This window comes from Stenella coeruleoalba, assembly GCF_951394435.1.
Source record: "Stenella coeruleoalba genome assembly, chromosome: 17".
Lineage (NCBI taxonomy): Eukaryota > Metazoa > Chordata > Mammalia > Artiodactyla > Delphinidae > Stenella > Stenella coeruleoalba.
The window spans coordinates 5,845,598-5,861,249 of record NC_137163.1 but is presented as its reverse complement, the minus strand read 5'-3'; the positions used below and the strand labels follow the sequence as shown (position 1 = coordinate 5,861,249).

The 15,652-nt window shown below is 47.4% G+C and overlaps 1 protein-coding gene across 12 annotated transcripts in view; it reads left to right on the top strand.

Annotated features, from left to right (window-relative positions):
* Positions 1-4,679: 4,679 nt before the first annotated feature.
* LOC307176255 (uncharacterized protein) overlaps positions 4,680-15,652 on the top strand; it is a 321,330-nt gene continuing 310,357 nt past the window's right edge. For all 12 annotated transcript variants that reach the window (XR_013824654.1, XR_013824655.1, XR_013824656.1 and 9 more), the window contains exon 1: positions 4,680-4,799. The gene's annotated coding sequence lies outside the window, so the exon portion shown is untranslated. The remainder of the gene's footprint in view (positions 4,800-15,652) is intronic.

The window sequence follows — 15,652 nt, the reverse complement described above, 5'->3', positions numbered from 1 at the left end:
GGCCCCCCCCCCCCCATCTGAAGGGTCGCCTGAACTTGTCTGCGCTCCTTTCCTACGGCACCAGAGCACGAGCCCTGTGAGGGCAGGACCCTGTCCCGTGGGCCGTGCATTTCCATTCCTGGCCCTGCACTCTCGACTGCGTGCCTTTAGCCAAGGGCCTCAGCCTCTGAGCTGGGCTCCTCTGCCAGCAGAAAGCACGGAGAAGAAAGAGGTGCCGGAACCAGCGCGGGGCATGGGGGGAGGGGACGCGGTGGCTGAGCTGACGTCGAGGGGCTCATGTGAATACGGAGGGAGGCGGCTCCAGGCAGAGGGACCAGCGTGGGCACAGGCTGGGTGGCATCAGCTTTGCTGGAGACGGCCTTTATGGAACGTTTAAAAAAAGAAGAAAAAACAGTAAGAGAACCTCTTGCATGGATACTTGCCCATCAGCACCTGCCCACTTCAAGGGACTCGTGAGGCCCCTACAAGGGAAAGCATGTGCAGCTGGGACCCGGGGGAAGGTAAGCAGAAGCTGGGAGTCAGCATGTGGTGGTGTGCTGAGTCCACGAGCTCTTAGCCCTTCAGGTGTTTGACTTGCTGGAGTAATTTGCCTGGGGAAGGGGGCGGGGATGCAGGTTTTTGCCCTGAGGCCTAGGCTCTCCTCCCAGCTGTGGACCAGGGCCGAGTCCTGCAGGGAGGGACGGGCCCTGGAGACTGGATGGAAGGCCCGCAGCCTGCATGCAGGGGCAGGGGAGGCCGTGTAGCTGGGCTCTGCTCCTACACCAGCAGGAGGGCCCGGCCTGGCCTCGCACGTCTTTGCTAGCGGAGAACATGACCCAGAGTGTTGGCTCCTGCAGCCCCATGTAACACGGAGACGTGGGGCCAATGAGCCCGGGAAGTTTACAGCTAAAGGACCCAACTGCCTCATCATTCCCTCTGACTGTGAGGCCCGGGGAAGCCAGTCAGAAACCAGCTACAAATCTGGGAGCTACGCGGCTCTGGCCCTTAGGTGGGTGTATTAGTTTCCTAGGGCAGATGTAACAAGTTACCACAAAGTTGGGTATCTTAAAACAAGAGAAATTCAATCTGTCTCGCGGCTCTGGAGGCCAGCGGTCTGAGATCAAGGTGCCGACAGGCTTGGCTCCTCCTGGATGCTCTGAGGCTCACGCCAGGCCTCTCTCTGGCTTCCGCTTGCCGCTGGCAAGCCTTGGTGTTCTTGGCTTGTAGATACATCACTCCAACCAGTGCCACTAACTTCACGTGGATTCTCCCTGTGTCTCTCTCTGCCTCAAATCTCCCCGTGCTTTGTCTTATAAGGATCAGTTATTGGATTTCTGGCCCACCTTAAATCCAGGATGATCTCATCTCAAAAAAACTTTTGCAAAGACTCTATTTTCAAATAAGGTGAATGCACAGGTCGCGAGTTGGGACTTGGACCTCTTTCTTTTGGGGACACAATTCAACCCACTGCTGTGGGTGTGTGTCATCATGAAGACACCCTCCATCCCCCGTCTTTCCCGCCTCCTCCCCTTGAATCCCTCCAGGTGTCCTCTGGATATCCCCCTCTCTCCAGAAACACCCCAGGCCTGACTCTAATTCTCCCTTTGGTACTTCTTTTGGGGTCTTCCTGCATGGGTCTCTGCTGGGAAAGACATCCCATTAGTCTGGTAGCCACAGCACAGTGTCCTGGGGCTGGGCTGGGCTTTTATTGAGGCTTAGGGGATGAGAGACCATCTGGGAGGCCACCTGATGAGCCTCTCGGGGAGGCTGATGAGATCAGAATCCGTTACCTCCCTTGTAATTTTCTTGTTCCGAGGAAAGACTTTTCTCTGGGAGTGAGTTTTCCCAGAAAAGATTTTTTTTTTTTTTTGCGGTACACGGGCCTCTCACTGTTGTGGCCTCTCCCGTTGCGGAGCACAGGCTCTGGACGCGCAGGCTCAGCGGCCATGGCTCACGGGCCCAGCCGCTCCGCGGCATGTGGGATCTTCCCAGATCGGGGCATGAACCTGTGTCCCCTGCATCGGCAGGCAGACGCTCAACCACTGCACCGCCAGGGAAGCCCCCAGAAAAGATTTTTTAAAACAGCCTAAAAGCTCTTCTCAAAAACCACACCTAAAGACAGAAGGCTTCCCTCTAGCCATCTTGACTCCTGGCAAAGAAAAGAAACTAAAAAGGCAAAGGAAAGAGCATAAACCGAGAAGGAAGCACTTGGGGGTGGATTCTAACTGCTGGATTCGAGGGGCCAGGGCTTGTCTGGTGGGGGGCATGCAGACTTCTCCCCCTTCTGTTTTTGTCTGGACTGGTTTTTCTCTATTTTTTTAAAGAGAGGGAGAGTATTATTAACCCTGTGCCACTGGCTTTGGGCAAAGTTGCGAAGTCACTGGGGCCGCAGTCTCCTCTTCCAGAAAATGGAAGTAATAACACTCGCTCTGCAGAATGGTCTAGAGAGTAAATAAGGTTGCAGGAGTGTCCAGCACAGTGCCTGGCGCATAAGAAGTGCTCAGTTGTATTTATTGCAACCTTTTAATTTCATGAGCGCTTGATGAAAGGGGTGTAATTCTCTTTTCCACAGATTTGAACATGTCTCACAAATGTTACGTCACTAGTCCAAGCTCGCCCAGCCGGGCGGGAGAGAACCCAGTTCCTGATCGCTTCACCCCTGCCCTCTCATCCCCTTCTTCCTCTATCCTCCTTTTCCTCAGCCCTTCCCTGTCTCTGTAAAACCCGAGTTTATGCTCGGGATCGGAGCAGAGATGGACAGAGGTCACGTTGTGCAGAAAGCGCCGGATTTGCAGTCAGGAGCCGAGAGTCCAAGTCCAGACTCTGCGTGGAGTGAAACCTGGGCAGTGCCTCCCTGTCCGGCTCTCTTTTCCTCCCCTGTGACCAGCTGTGATAGGACCACCCGCCCTGGCCACCTCTTGGGCTGCAGTGAGATCATGCAGGGGGTTTGTGCCCTGCTCTGTGCAGGCTGCTGTAGGTGAGGCACAGAGCCTTACAGTCTGCCTGCCTCATTTCAAGCCCAGGTGTCATCAACATACCTTGCCCATCACTAGGAGGCTGGAGATGGCTCCCACCTGCAGGCAGTTTTCCAAACCCTCATTCCTGACTCAGCACTCTGCTCTCTAGAAAGGAGCTATTGCCAATTTTTCTTGTCTGCTTCCTTCTCCTCCAACACCAGTTATCAATGAAATGTTTAGTTTTTCTCACTTAGTGTTCCTAAAGGGAGAGAGAACCGCCCCCCTGCCCCCAAGAAAAGATGCAGTCCTTCATGCCGCTGGACCTTTGCACATGCTGTTCTCTCTGCCTGGAGCACCCTTCCGCCATACTTCACTTAGGTCCTACCCGCCCTCCAACCTGTAGCTCATGTCGCTTTCCTCTGCACCCCTGGGCTGGCTGTGGCCTCCCTGCTTCTTCCAAGCTCTGTGCTGGGGGCTTTCATTTCCTGTCTGCATCAGTCTCAGCTCCACCCATCTTTGTCCCTGCGGTGGACAAGCTCCATCAGAGGGACCCACTTCTAATGTGTTCTCAAGTCCCCACCGCCACGGGGCAGCAGAGTGAAGAAGGTGGCGTTGCCCACCCATCTCTGCTCCAGGCAGCCTGGAGGACCAAGCCACGGGGGTTCAGAAATGCAAATCAAGTTACGTCCGCTTCAAATTAAGCCCATATTCTGGTCTAGTGGGGACAGAGATGTTTCTTAGCCAATAAATATTAATAAGAAAAATAATTCAATCTTTTAGGCTTCCTCCCCTCAACTGCCACCCCAGAATCATGCATTATGTACTGCCCGAGTCCGCTTCGACACCTGTGATGAAGTGGGCTTCAGATTCGGAGAGCATTTCTCCTGAAAGGCTGCAGCACTGCGCGTTTCACGTACAGTCACCCCCCACCTTTTCCTGTCTAGGAGGAAGACTTGACTAGAGGTTTTCTACCCTGGGGCCTCCTGTCACTTTTTCTGCCAAAACACTGACTTAAAAAAAATTCGACCCTTACCACAAAAACCTAGAAAAATTCTATCCAGCAAGAAGGACAAGCTCCCTGCAGGGGGCAGGCTGTGATCGACCCCCTCCAGTGACCCTTGTGCGTGGTCTTCACGCTGCGGGGACCAGCCCCCTCGTCTGCCCACCGATCCCCGCCGACAAAACCCAGCCCCTCGCTGAGGGCCCAGGTCAGGCTCTGGCTTCTTGCACGCCTCTCTGAGCGCTATTCCCTGTTCCCGCCCTTCGCTCCCGACTAACGAGACGAATCTTTTCTCATCTTCCCTGCTTTCCACCCAGCTGGTTCCCACTCTTGCTTCTCCCACTGTTACCCACCCAGGGTGGCTTTAGCCCCGAGCTCAGCAAGCCAAAACAGAGAGGTTTTCCTGAGACAGACGGACAGAGAGACAAGAAGACCGGAGGATAGATCTGAAACCAGTCTCCCACAGGCCAGGGGCTGAGATATTTATGGGTTGAGGACTAACGCAGCAGGGAGGTCCCGGCGCAGCAGGGAGGTCCCTGCGTGGGGCGCGTGGGGCGCGTGGGGCGCGTGGGGCGCGTGGGGCGCGTGGGGCGCGTGGGGCGCGTGGGGCGCGTGGGGGAGGGGATTGCAAAAAGGTGCGGCAGTTGTTGTGCGCAGGCGTAACTAAGCCACGGGCCTCTGCACGTTCAAAAATGGAGGCGCTTGGCACGAGTGGGGGGTGGAGTTTTCTGCCCTCTGACGTCAAAAGGTCACTCGGGGCACTCGCGCATGCCCAGTGGGAGGGTGCGTGGTCCCGTTCAGTCTTAACCAGCTCAGCTCCAACAAAACGCAGCTTGAGTCCAAGTTCCCGCGAAACCACTCGGGTAAGCGTCTTCTGGTTTACTTTACTTGCGGCGTGGAGGACGTGCAAGTCTTTTGCAGACCACTTTGATTAGGGAAGGCAGGGGAAATGGGTTTCATGTCCGCGCGTCACCACCGCACCCAGTAGGTGTAAGGTGCCTTTCCTCTCCATCTCCAGTGCTTCCCCGCCCCTCCCCCCGTCGCCTCACACTTCCATCCTGGCTCACGTGCGCTTGCTTTCTTCTTCATTCAGCCATTACCTGCATAAGCAAAGTGCACAAACCCCGGCTCTACCTCCAATGAATTTTTTTTGTGTTGTTTTTTTTTTTTTTTTTTTTGCGGTACGCGGGCCTCTCACTGTTGTGGCCTCTCCCGTTGCGGAGCACAGGCTCCGGACACGCAGGCTCAGCGGCTATGGCTCACGGGCCCAGCCGCTCCGCGGCATGTGGGATCTTCCCGGACTGGGCCACAAACCTGCATCCCCTGCATCGGCAGGCGGACTCTCAACCACTGCGCCACCAGGGAAGCCCCAGCCTCCAATGAATTTTTACATATGTCTACACCTGTGGAACCTCCAGCTCGAGACAGATTTCCAGCACCCCTGCAGCTCCCTTGGGCCCTCTTGTTGGTAACCAAAGGCTCAATTATCTTTCTCACTTACATCAAGGTTACTTTCACCTGTTCTTGAACTTCTAAATAGAATCAGAATGCACTTTTTTGTGTCTAGTTTTTTTTTTCTTCTCACCATTATGTCCATGAGATAAATCCAACTTACTGTATTTAGAAGTAGATTTTTTTCGTTATGACGAAGGGTTCCACTGTCTTTGTTCTTTTGGGTTGCTTTAACAAAATACTGTAGACCCGGGGGCCTTGTAAACAAGAGAAATGTATTTCTCACGGTTCTGGGGACTGGAAGTCTAAGATCAAGGTGCCAGCAGATTCAATGTCTTGTGAAGGGAAGCTTCCTAGTTCATATCCATGTTTTTGTCTTTTTGCTGTAACCTCACATGGTGGAGGGAGCAAGGGGTCTCTTTTATAAAGGGTACTAATACCATTCATGAGGGCTTCACCCTCATTTCCTAATCACCCCTTCAAAGGCCCCCCACCTCCTGATACCATCACATTGGGGTTTAGATTTCAGTATATGAATTTCAGAGGGACACAGTCTGTAGCATCTGCTAAGGAAGAAAATCTATCTGTATTTATATCTCTATATCACAAATGATTTATCCTTTCTACTCTTTTTTTTTTTTGCGGTACGCGGGCCTCTCACTGTTGTGGCCTCTGCCGTTGCGGAGCACAGGCTCCGGACGCGCAGGCTCAGCGGCCATGGCTCACGGGCCCAGCCGCTCCGCGGCATGTGGGATCTTCCCGGACCGGGGCACGAACCCGTATCCCCTGCATCGGCAGGCGGACTCTCAACCACTGCGCCACCAGGGAAGCCCTATCCCTTCTGCTGTTAATGGGCGTTTAGTAATTTCCATCTTTCTGTTACTATGAATAGTGCTATGAACATTTTTGTGCCTGTCTTGGTGGAAAGAAGTTTTCATTTCTCTTAGGGACGAAGCCCAGAGTGGAGTTTCCAGGTCATAGAATATCTGTGTTTAGCTTTAGTTGATTTTGCCAAATAGTTGGCCAAAGTGGTTGAACCAGTTTACACTCCCACTAGCAATGTAGGAGAGTAGAAATTATTCCATATTTTCTACACTTTGTTTTTGCCTTTAGACTCGTGTGTGTGTGTGTGTGTGTGTGTGTGTGTGCGCGCGCGCGCGCGCGCGCACGCACACGTGCATGTGTATGTTTGGTCCATTTAAAGAAATTGAGTTATAAGTCTCTGCATTGTAGGAATTATATATTCTGGATATGAGTCTTTTTTCATATATATGTGCGACAGGTATCTTTTCCCACTCCGTGGCTTGTTTTATCACTCTCTTAACAGTGTCTTTTGATGAACAGAAGTTCTTCATTTTAATGAAGTCCAGTTCGTCAGTCTTTTTTTTCTATGGCTGGTGCTTTTTTTGTGGCATGTTTAAGAAATCTTTGCCTACCCATAGGTCGTGAAGATGTTCTCTTATGTTTTCTTCTAGAAGCTTCATTGCTTTACCTTTCACATTTAGGTTTATGAACCATGTCAAATTAATTTTTTATGTACTGTGTGAGGTTCACCTTGACTTTGAAATAGCCTCTTGCTTGGTACCCACCCCGGCTTCCTATTATGAATTATCCTACTTTTTGCTCCAGTCACGGTTGTCTATTCCAAAGCCAGGTCTGATCACATGACTTTTCTGCTTAAAGCTGTTTTGTGTTTCTTTGACTGTAAAGTCTAAAGTCCTTAGCATGGCATGCGTGCCTTTCAGGATCAGACAGATACTTATCTTTCTAGTTTCATCGCCTGTTAAGTATAATTAATGGATATTATACTCCAGCCACAAAAAATCTAAATATCTGCTTTGTGGGTTGAATTGTGTCCCCCTCACCTGAAAAGATCAAAAAAGAAATATTGAAGTTCTGACCCTCAGTACCTCAGAATGTGACCTGCTCCAGGGCAGAGGATAAGTAGTTTCCTACGGCAATCTGTCTCCTACCGGCCACATCCAAGATGGCTCCTGGTTCGGGTCTCTAACACCGGGTAACAAACTATCCCCAAAGTTAGTGACTTAAGATGATAATTTATTACAATCTCTCTAGGTTCTGTGGGTTCACAGGTCTTCACTGGGTGGTTCTTGCTTGGTCTTCCATATGGTTGAAGTCAGATGACAGCTGTGGGTGGAGTCATTTGAAGACTCAGCTGGGCTAGACAACCAAGGCGATGTCTTCACCAGTGTCTGGTGCCGTGGTTGGCTGTATAGAATCCTGGGGGCTGGCTGGTCTCTCTCTTCACGTAGCTGCTCTTGGCTAGCATGGGCTTCCTCACATCATGGCAGTATTAAGGTTATCATACTGCTTACATGGAATCTGGTTTCCCTGAGAATGAATGTACCAAGAGATCAAGGAGGAAGTTGCGAGTTTTCTTCTGACCCAGCCTGAAAAGTCACTTCCTAAACATTCTATTTGTTAAAGCAAAAGGACCAGACTAGATTCAAGTGGCAAGCATTATGCAAGAGTGTCAGTACTGGGAGACCTGGCTAAGTAGGGCCTGTGGGGAGACTAGTTATGATAGCTCCTTTGTGTATCCTCCTTAGCTGTGGACAGAATATCTTTTGTCCCTGGAAGGCTCTAATCTGAGTCAGGAAAGGGCATTTATTAGAGTAGTAATTTATTTTGCAGTCGATTTCCTATTACATAAAGCATGCCAAGCCCTGATATCTTATCTAGATTAAAAAAGGACATAAATGAGCCTAAAGGATGGCCTAAAACAATTCCTTCAAATCACGTAACCTTAACAATATAGACGTGTCTCACAAACTGCTATATAACACACTGCACTGACTAACTAATGACCTGTGAGGCTGTATCAAGAATGATATCCAGGGGCTTCTCTGGTGGCGCAGTGGTTGAGAGTCCGCCTGCCGATGCAGGGGACGCGGGTTTGTGCCCCGGTCCGGGAAGATCCCACATGCCGCGGAATGGCTGGGCCCGTGAGCCATGGCCGCTGAGCCTGCGCGTCCGGAGCCTGTGCTCCGCAACGGGAGAGGCCACAACAGTGAGAGGCCCGTGTACCACAAAAAAAAAAAAAAAAAAAAAAAAAAAGAATGATATCCAGTGTACACTTTGAAATACAGAAAATAGAATAGCTCCCAGATAGTACCTGGGAACTTCAGGTTAAGAAGCACCAGAATAGATTACCTCATTTGAATCTCGGATAATTAGCATTTTCATTATACCCAACGGAGCTCATCAAAACAACCATGTAACGGAACTAAGATGTATTATACACATTTTATACAAGGATAGTTGGAGTTTCAGAGAAGGAGACGGATCTCCCCAAGGAGTAGCTCTTCCGTGGCTGAGCTGAGGTTCACATCCAGATAGTGTGATTCAAAATCCACTGTTCTTTTGACTATAGTAGGTTTGACTATAGTAGATTTCTTTTGACAGCAGGTTGGTGTCATACATAATATTGCTTCCCCTCCCATGTCTGCACAGACATCACTAATCAATCATGGATGTCCTGCTGAATTGAGACATTGGCTCATAATCCTTGTCAACCCAGCCCTCTACCAAACACTTGAGGCTGAAGATAACATTTTCTCGCCACCCTGGTAGTCTGTGTGTTGTCTTTCTGGGGGCTGAGCAAGGCCCGGAAGGTATCTTGGGTTATATTTTGGTGGTCCTTTCCACATTGGAAAGATTGTCTCTTCTTTGATTAGTTTATTTTTAAACATAAGAAATATTCTCCGTTTACTCACTTCTAAGATGCACATCTCTCCCACCTCCCACTCATTGGAACATTTCTGACCTGTGGTGTATTTTACAGTCATTGTGGTGCTGTTTCCTTTCCCCCTGAACCACGTCTGTTCAGCTGGTAGTACATTCTTCAACTGGCAGCATCTTAGCGCTGAGGAATATGTATCCATACACACTCCGTGCGAGGCTGGGTACTGGGAAGTGAGCCCCCATCGGTGAGCATGGTGCAGACTCAATGCTTGAGGACAGAGTTCCTCAACCTTGGCATGACTGACATTTGAGGCTGGATAATTCTTTTTTTTTTTTTTTTTTAGTGGGGGATTGTGAGAGGCTGTCCTGTGCATTGTAGGATGTTTAGCAGAATACCTGGTTCACACGTATTAGCTGCCAGGAGCATCCTCATCCCAGTTGTGACAACCAGAATGTCCCCAGACATAGCCAGATGTCCCCTGCTGTGGAAAAACACCCCTAGTTGAGAACCAGTGCTCTAGAAGTTAGCTCCCTGGGTCATCACAATCTTTGGTCTTCTTTCTCATGTCACTTGTTCATAAACTGGAGATTTACCCAAATTGAATCCAGGCAGTTTTTTTTCTCCATGTGCCCTGGGAATTGAATAACGACCACTGTTTTTAGGGCACTTACTATGTGCTGGACACATACTGTGCTCTCTGCATACCCTTAGCTCGCTGAGTCCTGATACAGAAGGCCGGGATGTATGAAGAGGGGTTAATAGTGTGGGCTCTGGCACCTTCTGTCTGGGGTTAACTCCTGGCTTGCCACTGCTGGCTGTGCATTCTCATGATCCTCTCTTCTGCCTTGCTTTCTCCATCCATAAAATGGGAGTGCTAATAGTTGATGTTATAAGAATTAAACAGTTAAAACATTAGAAATGTTTAGAACAATACTGGGCCTGTAAGAAGTACTCATAAAACTTGGTTTTAATTCTTAAACTCAGTGATGTAGGTGTTGCTGTCTCTATTTTTCAAATGAGGAAGTTGAATCGGGGAGGTTACGTGGTCCACGTTCACACAGCTAGGTGAGTGGCAGAGCTGAGGTTCAGTCACTGTTAGACCTGCTTTCAGCGCTGATGGAAAAACTCAGGGAGCACACACGTGGCTGTCCTGCGTGTCCGCTGTGCCACACTTTCTGCCCACAGCATTTGCAGGCGGCTGGAGTCTGAGGCTCGCACGCACTACCTTATCCAGTCAGCGTCACCGGGGGTCACGGGTTAGAACATTCGGGGCGGCCCTGCGAAACAAGATAATGGGAAAACACCATGGACTGTGAACAGGGTAAATGAGAAGCACACAGAGAGAAAGGTGGAAAATAAGACATGAGAACCAATATAGGAGAAATACACTGGCACCCAGCTGGGGCTTAGCTGGAGACCAAGGTCAGTGTTCCTTATTCTCTGTGCGCTTTGAGTCTGCCCTGTTGAGCGTTGGGCCAGCTGTGGCCTGTCCACTGGCTGTGGCTGTGCCCCCTTCCTCAGGGTGTGCTGTGTGTGGCTCACAGGGTCATCGTCTCACCTACGAAGATGACCTGCCCTGGGCTTGGAGCCACTTACTGCTGTGGGCAGTGCCTTCCCGTCCCTGTGTCACCAAGGTGAGTGCCCTGTGGTGCTTGACTGTGACTTGTTTCATAGAGGGAACAGTGATGGCATCTGATTCTTGTGGGAATCCTCTGACTTACCGTCTCATTTCATAGTGAGGAAACTGAGGCAAATGAGAACAGGGTGCTTGAACCCAAGTGCATATGGTCAGTGAGGGGTGGGATTAGATCATGGCGCAGACTCTGTCACCGCTGTTCATGCAGATGGATAGATAATACCTAACCGTAATGCGTGACATATTCATTCATTCATTCATTCATCTAATGAAGTTATGGGCCCTCAGTATGTGCCACCCACCTGCTGAACTTCCTGATCCCATGTTATCTGAACCACTCACTCCATTAGCACGTGAGCCTGTTGGGGGTCCGTGGAGAAACTAGACCTGGTCCTGTCCTCACGGAGCTCCCAGTTTAGCGCTTGAGCCACACTGATAAGTAACCATTATTTCATCTGACAGTTTTTAAAATATACACGAGGCAGAGTGGGGGCAGTGGCTTGTCGATTGTTGTTAGATGTGCATCTTCTTTCTGCAAGTGGACGGTGAGTCCCTTGCAGGCTGGGAACATGTCTCCTGCACTTTTCTGGTGCCCTACTAGGGGCAGCTTAGGCTTAGAGTATTGTAACTTGGTCAGGTTCAACTGGTGTCTGTGCTAGGACCTCTTATTGAGCATCTACTATGGGACAGACACTCTGCTAGGTACTTCACATGAGGTATCTCACAAAATCCTCACAGCCACCTAGAAAGAGTCTTAGTCCCATTGTACATATGAGGAAATTTAGGCTCAAGAATTTTGAACTGATTGGTTTAAAATGTTACAGAGACTTCATGTTTCCTACTCAATATCCATTCTCCTTTCTTCTTTAATGACAGGAGCCATATATATCTGTATATCTGTATATATCTGGACGTGGCAATGTGTCAGATTATAAAAGTGTATTTTACATTCTCTCTTGCTGATGAGAACGGCCAATGAGATGTGGCAAGAAGTTGTTGCTTGAGACTTTTGGGGGGAGCTCTTTAAAAGGAGATAATTTGGCTCAGAGCAGCATCCTTTTCCCTGTTCTTCCTCCTTGCTTGGGACAAGGATGTGATAGCTGGAGCACTTACAGACTTCTTGCACCATGAGGGGAACTTGAGAGTGGAAATCACAAGTGAAGAGCGATGGGGAAAATGATAGAATAAGTCTGAGCCCTTGATTACTAGGGAGCCACCAGCCCAGCCTGGGATTGCCTACCCCAGGCTTATTTTAATGAAAGGAAAATAATTACTGTTTCATTTACTACATCATATAGGTTTTCTGTTCTGCACAGCCAAGATGATTTCCTAAGGTCCCACTGCTAGTAAGTGGTAGAACTGGGATGTGAAGTGAGGTCTTTCTTAGGTGAAAGCTCATTTTATTAATCACAATGCCGTTTGTTCTCTTGGAAAACATTACATGACTGTCACTGTGCCAGCTACTAAAGACACCAAAATAAATAAAACCACTTGATATTTGAATGATAACATATGCTAGAGGCACATGATAGAGAGGATGGCTAACTATCTGGTTCACAAAAGGAAATTGCAGACAGCAATATTAGCAAGGATTTTAAATGTTTGAGTTCATCAGCAAAGTGGAGTAAAAAGGCATCTAAGACAGAGGGGATAGCACATTCAAAACAGCTAGATGACTCGGGGTTATGTTCAGAGCAGACAGAAGGCAGAACTTGATAAACATTATAGCTGGCTGTCTTTTAAGTGGGCAGCTTTGTTAGCGTGTCAGCCTTTGCTGTGTAACAAACCACCCCATAATATAATGATTTAAGACAACACATATTTCATTTGCTTTTACTCCCATAGGTCAGCAATTGTGGCTGGGCTCAGCCGGGTGGTTCTTCTGGTCTTGTCAGACTCTTCAGGGTCCTGAATGATGGACAAAGATCTTGGCATTACTCCAGGAATGCAGTGTTTTCTGGTGGTCCTTGTATTAGAAAGCATAGTTTATCATTGTGTTTTCTTGTTAACCAGCTCTGAGAAGTCAGTTTGTCTTTTTCTTGTTTTTCCACTGACCAACACCTAGCATCTATCAGAACCTGTGTAGGTCAATGATGGCAAATTATCTGGGAAGGAGAGAGATTCTGATCAGTGGAGCAATGGGAGAGGCATTTTGTAAGGTATTAAAGTTTAATAATGGCTCAACATTTTTACCCCAAATTTACATCTTCACTAATGCTCTCCTTAGGTCTTGTTTTTTTTTTTGGCTGCATTGGGTCTTTGTTGCTGTGTGTGGGATTTCTCTAGTTGTGTCAAGCGGGGGCTACTCTTGGTTGCGGTGCACAGGCCTCTCATCGTGGTGGCTTCTCTTGTTGCGGAGCACGGGCTCTAGATGAGCGGGCTTCAGTAGTTGTGGCACGTGGGCTCAGTAGTTGTGGCTCGCGGGCTCTAGAGTGCAGGCTCAGTAGTTGTGGCACATGGGCTTAGTTGCTCCGCGGCATGTGGGATCTGGGACCAGGGCTCGAATCCGTGTCCCCTGCATTGGCAGGCGGATTGTTAACCACTGCACCACCAGGAAAGCCCTCAGGTCTTGTTTTTATATACAAGATATTATTACTGCTCTTAACATTTTGTGAGGCCTGCAGATTGCACAACTACAGGGGCTCTCTTTAAGAAAAATACCACAGGATTGTGAACAGAAAATTAGATATAAAATAAATATTTATTTAGAGCTGGAAAGGAAATAAGTTATACAGATTGAAAATCTATAAAATTCAATGTAATCTCACAAAATCTAGCCTAAATTAAAAAAAAGATATTAATAACTTCCAGGCACACATCTATAACAAGTTTTCCCTAAGATTTTGGGTGCATACTCTTTTATTGTCTCTTCACAGGATGACAACTGCATAATTTTCTTTTTTCTTTTTTTTTTTTTTTTTTTTTTGCGGTACCCGGGCCTCTCACTGTTGTGGCCTCTCCCGTTGCAGAGCACAGGCTCCGGACACGCAGGCTCAGCGGCCATGGCTCACGGGCCCAGCCGCTCCGCGGCATGTGGGATCTTTCCAGACAGGGGCATGAACCCGTGTCCCCTGCATCGGCAGGCAGACTCTCAACCACTGCGCCACCAGGGAAGCCCCATAATAATCTTTAATGAGAGAATAGAAAGCTTATTCAGTGTTTCTTCTAGCATGGTAGACTAAAATAGTTTTATTCATAATTTAGAAAATTTCTCTTCAGTATCCCAATCTACTGCTGGTCCTGTCATGTAAGTTTTTAGGATTGTTACCAACTTTAGGGAAAACTCTATTTAACTTCTTCCCTAGATGGGCTATAACATGTAAGAGCATTTGAAGTTTTCTTGTGTAACAACTAAATACTGAATCACCTTTGAATGACTGAGGTTCAGTGATTTCCTCTTGTAATGGTATATTTTGAGTTTTGTGTGACCTTATTGATGTCAGCATTTTGTTTCAGATCAGCCAGGCATTTGAATATCTCCCCAGTATATTCAGATGATCCATTCCTTTAGGTTGATCAAAATATTAAACAATTTAAGAGCCTATGCATTATGTCTGAGAGTCACTCTTCCTTCTAATGAATGACCACATTTAGTTTTTGTTATAATTCACTCCTAAATGCCAGATTGACTTCTATTGCTTTTCTTCCTTCATTTTTTCATTTTGTTTCCATTAATTTTTAATTGAATTTCCTCTCCTCTCCTTAACAAATAAAGATGATAAATGGGATGTTCATAAACATCCACTTCAGGAGCCTGTATTTCTTATTTGTTTTATTGAAACATTCCAGAATGCCTTTTCAAATTGCAGTGGAAATGGTGTATTGAAGCCTTATCAACTTTTTGAATACATTCTTTTTTTTTTTTTTACATTTTCTTTGTGCTCAGATTTCTCTTCTGAGTCTTCAGAAGTGTATGTCAGAGTCTTTTTAATGTCTTTAAGTCCATGTGCAAGACTTGAATAGCTTTATAATGGCCAGGCCATTTTATCACCCTTAAAATCTTTAAAGAAAAATCCGACTTGGCATGTGTGGATAAAATAACACATCTACAATTCAAATCTGAAAAGAAAACATTTAGTGTAGCAAAATACCAAAGGCATCAACAACCTCAGCACCGGGGAGGCAGCTTTCTCTTCACTAGGTTTAAGGCAATGACATGCTCACTGCACACATTGTGCCATTTTAAAATGTTTTAAAAGCGCATGTGGAGTCCTTTGTTCTCCATAGTAGCCGTGTTTTCATGTGACTGACCATGAATAGCATTCAAGGGCGGGCTACAGTAGTCCCAAACTTGTTTCCCTTGGTTGAATGAAGTCATCGATAGATAGTTGTCAGTCTACAAAAAAGTTAAAATTTTCTCATAGGATTTTTGGTAAAAAACTAGCACGCAGTACTAGCCCCAGCTCAGTGTTGGTTACATCCCAAGGAGGACCTACAGTAATGGAGTAGTATAATATTTAGGGGGCGGTTTATTTGATATAGCTCTCTTTTTCCCCACCTGGATGTTAATTAATTTTGATTGTCTCAGTAGTTACACTGATTTATTACATTATATAAATTTCATGTGTACAGCATTATATTTCTACTCCTATAAACCCTAGAATGTGTTCACGACCAAAAATTTAGTTTCCATCTCTCACCATACAGTTGACCCCCCTACCCATATGGTCCTCCCCCAGCCCCTCCCCCCCCATAACCACTACTCTGTTCTCTGTAACTATGTGTTTGTTTATGCTTGGTTTGGTTTGTTCACTTATTTTTTTCCCACTCAAATGTGGAATATAAAAAATGAATAAACAAAAAAGCAAAATGTTCAGTACCTCTCTTAATGGAACATGATTTATAACCAAAACAGCACCAAGCCATACAGGACACACCTGTAGGACATCCTATAGGACAGCCAGGATCTCAGAAGTCTGGTC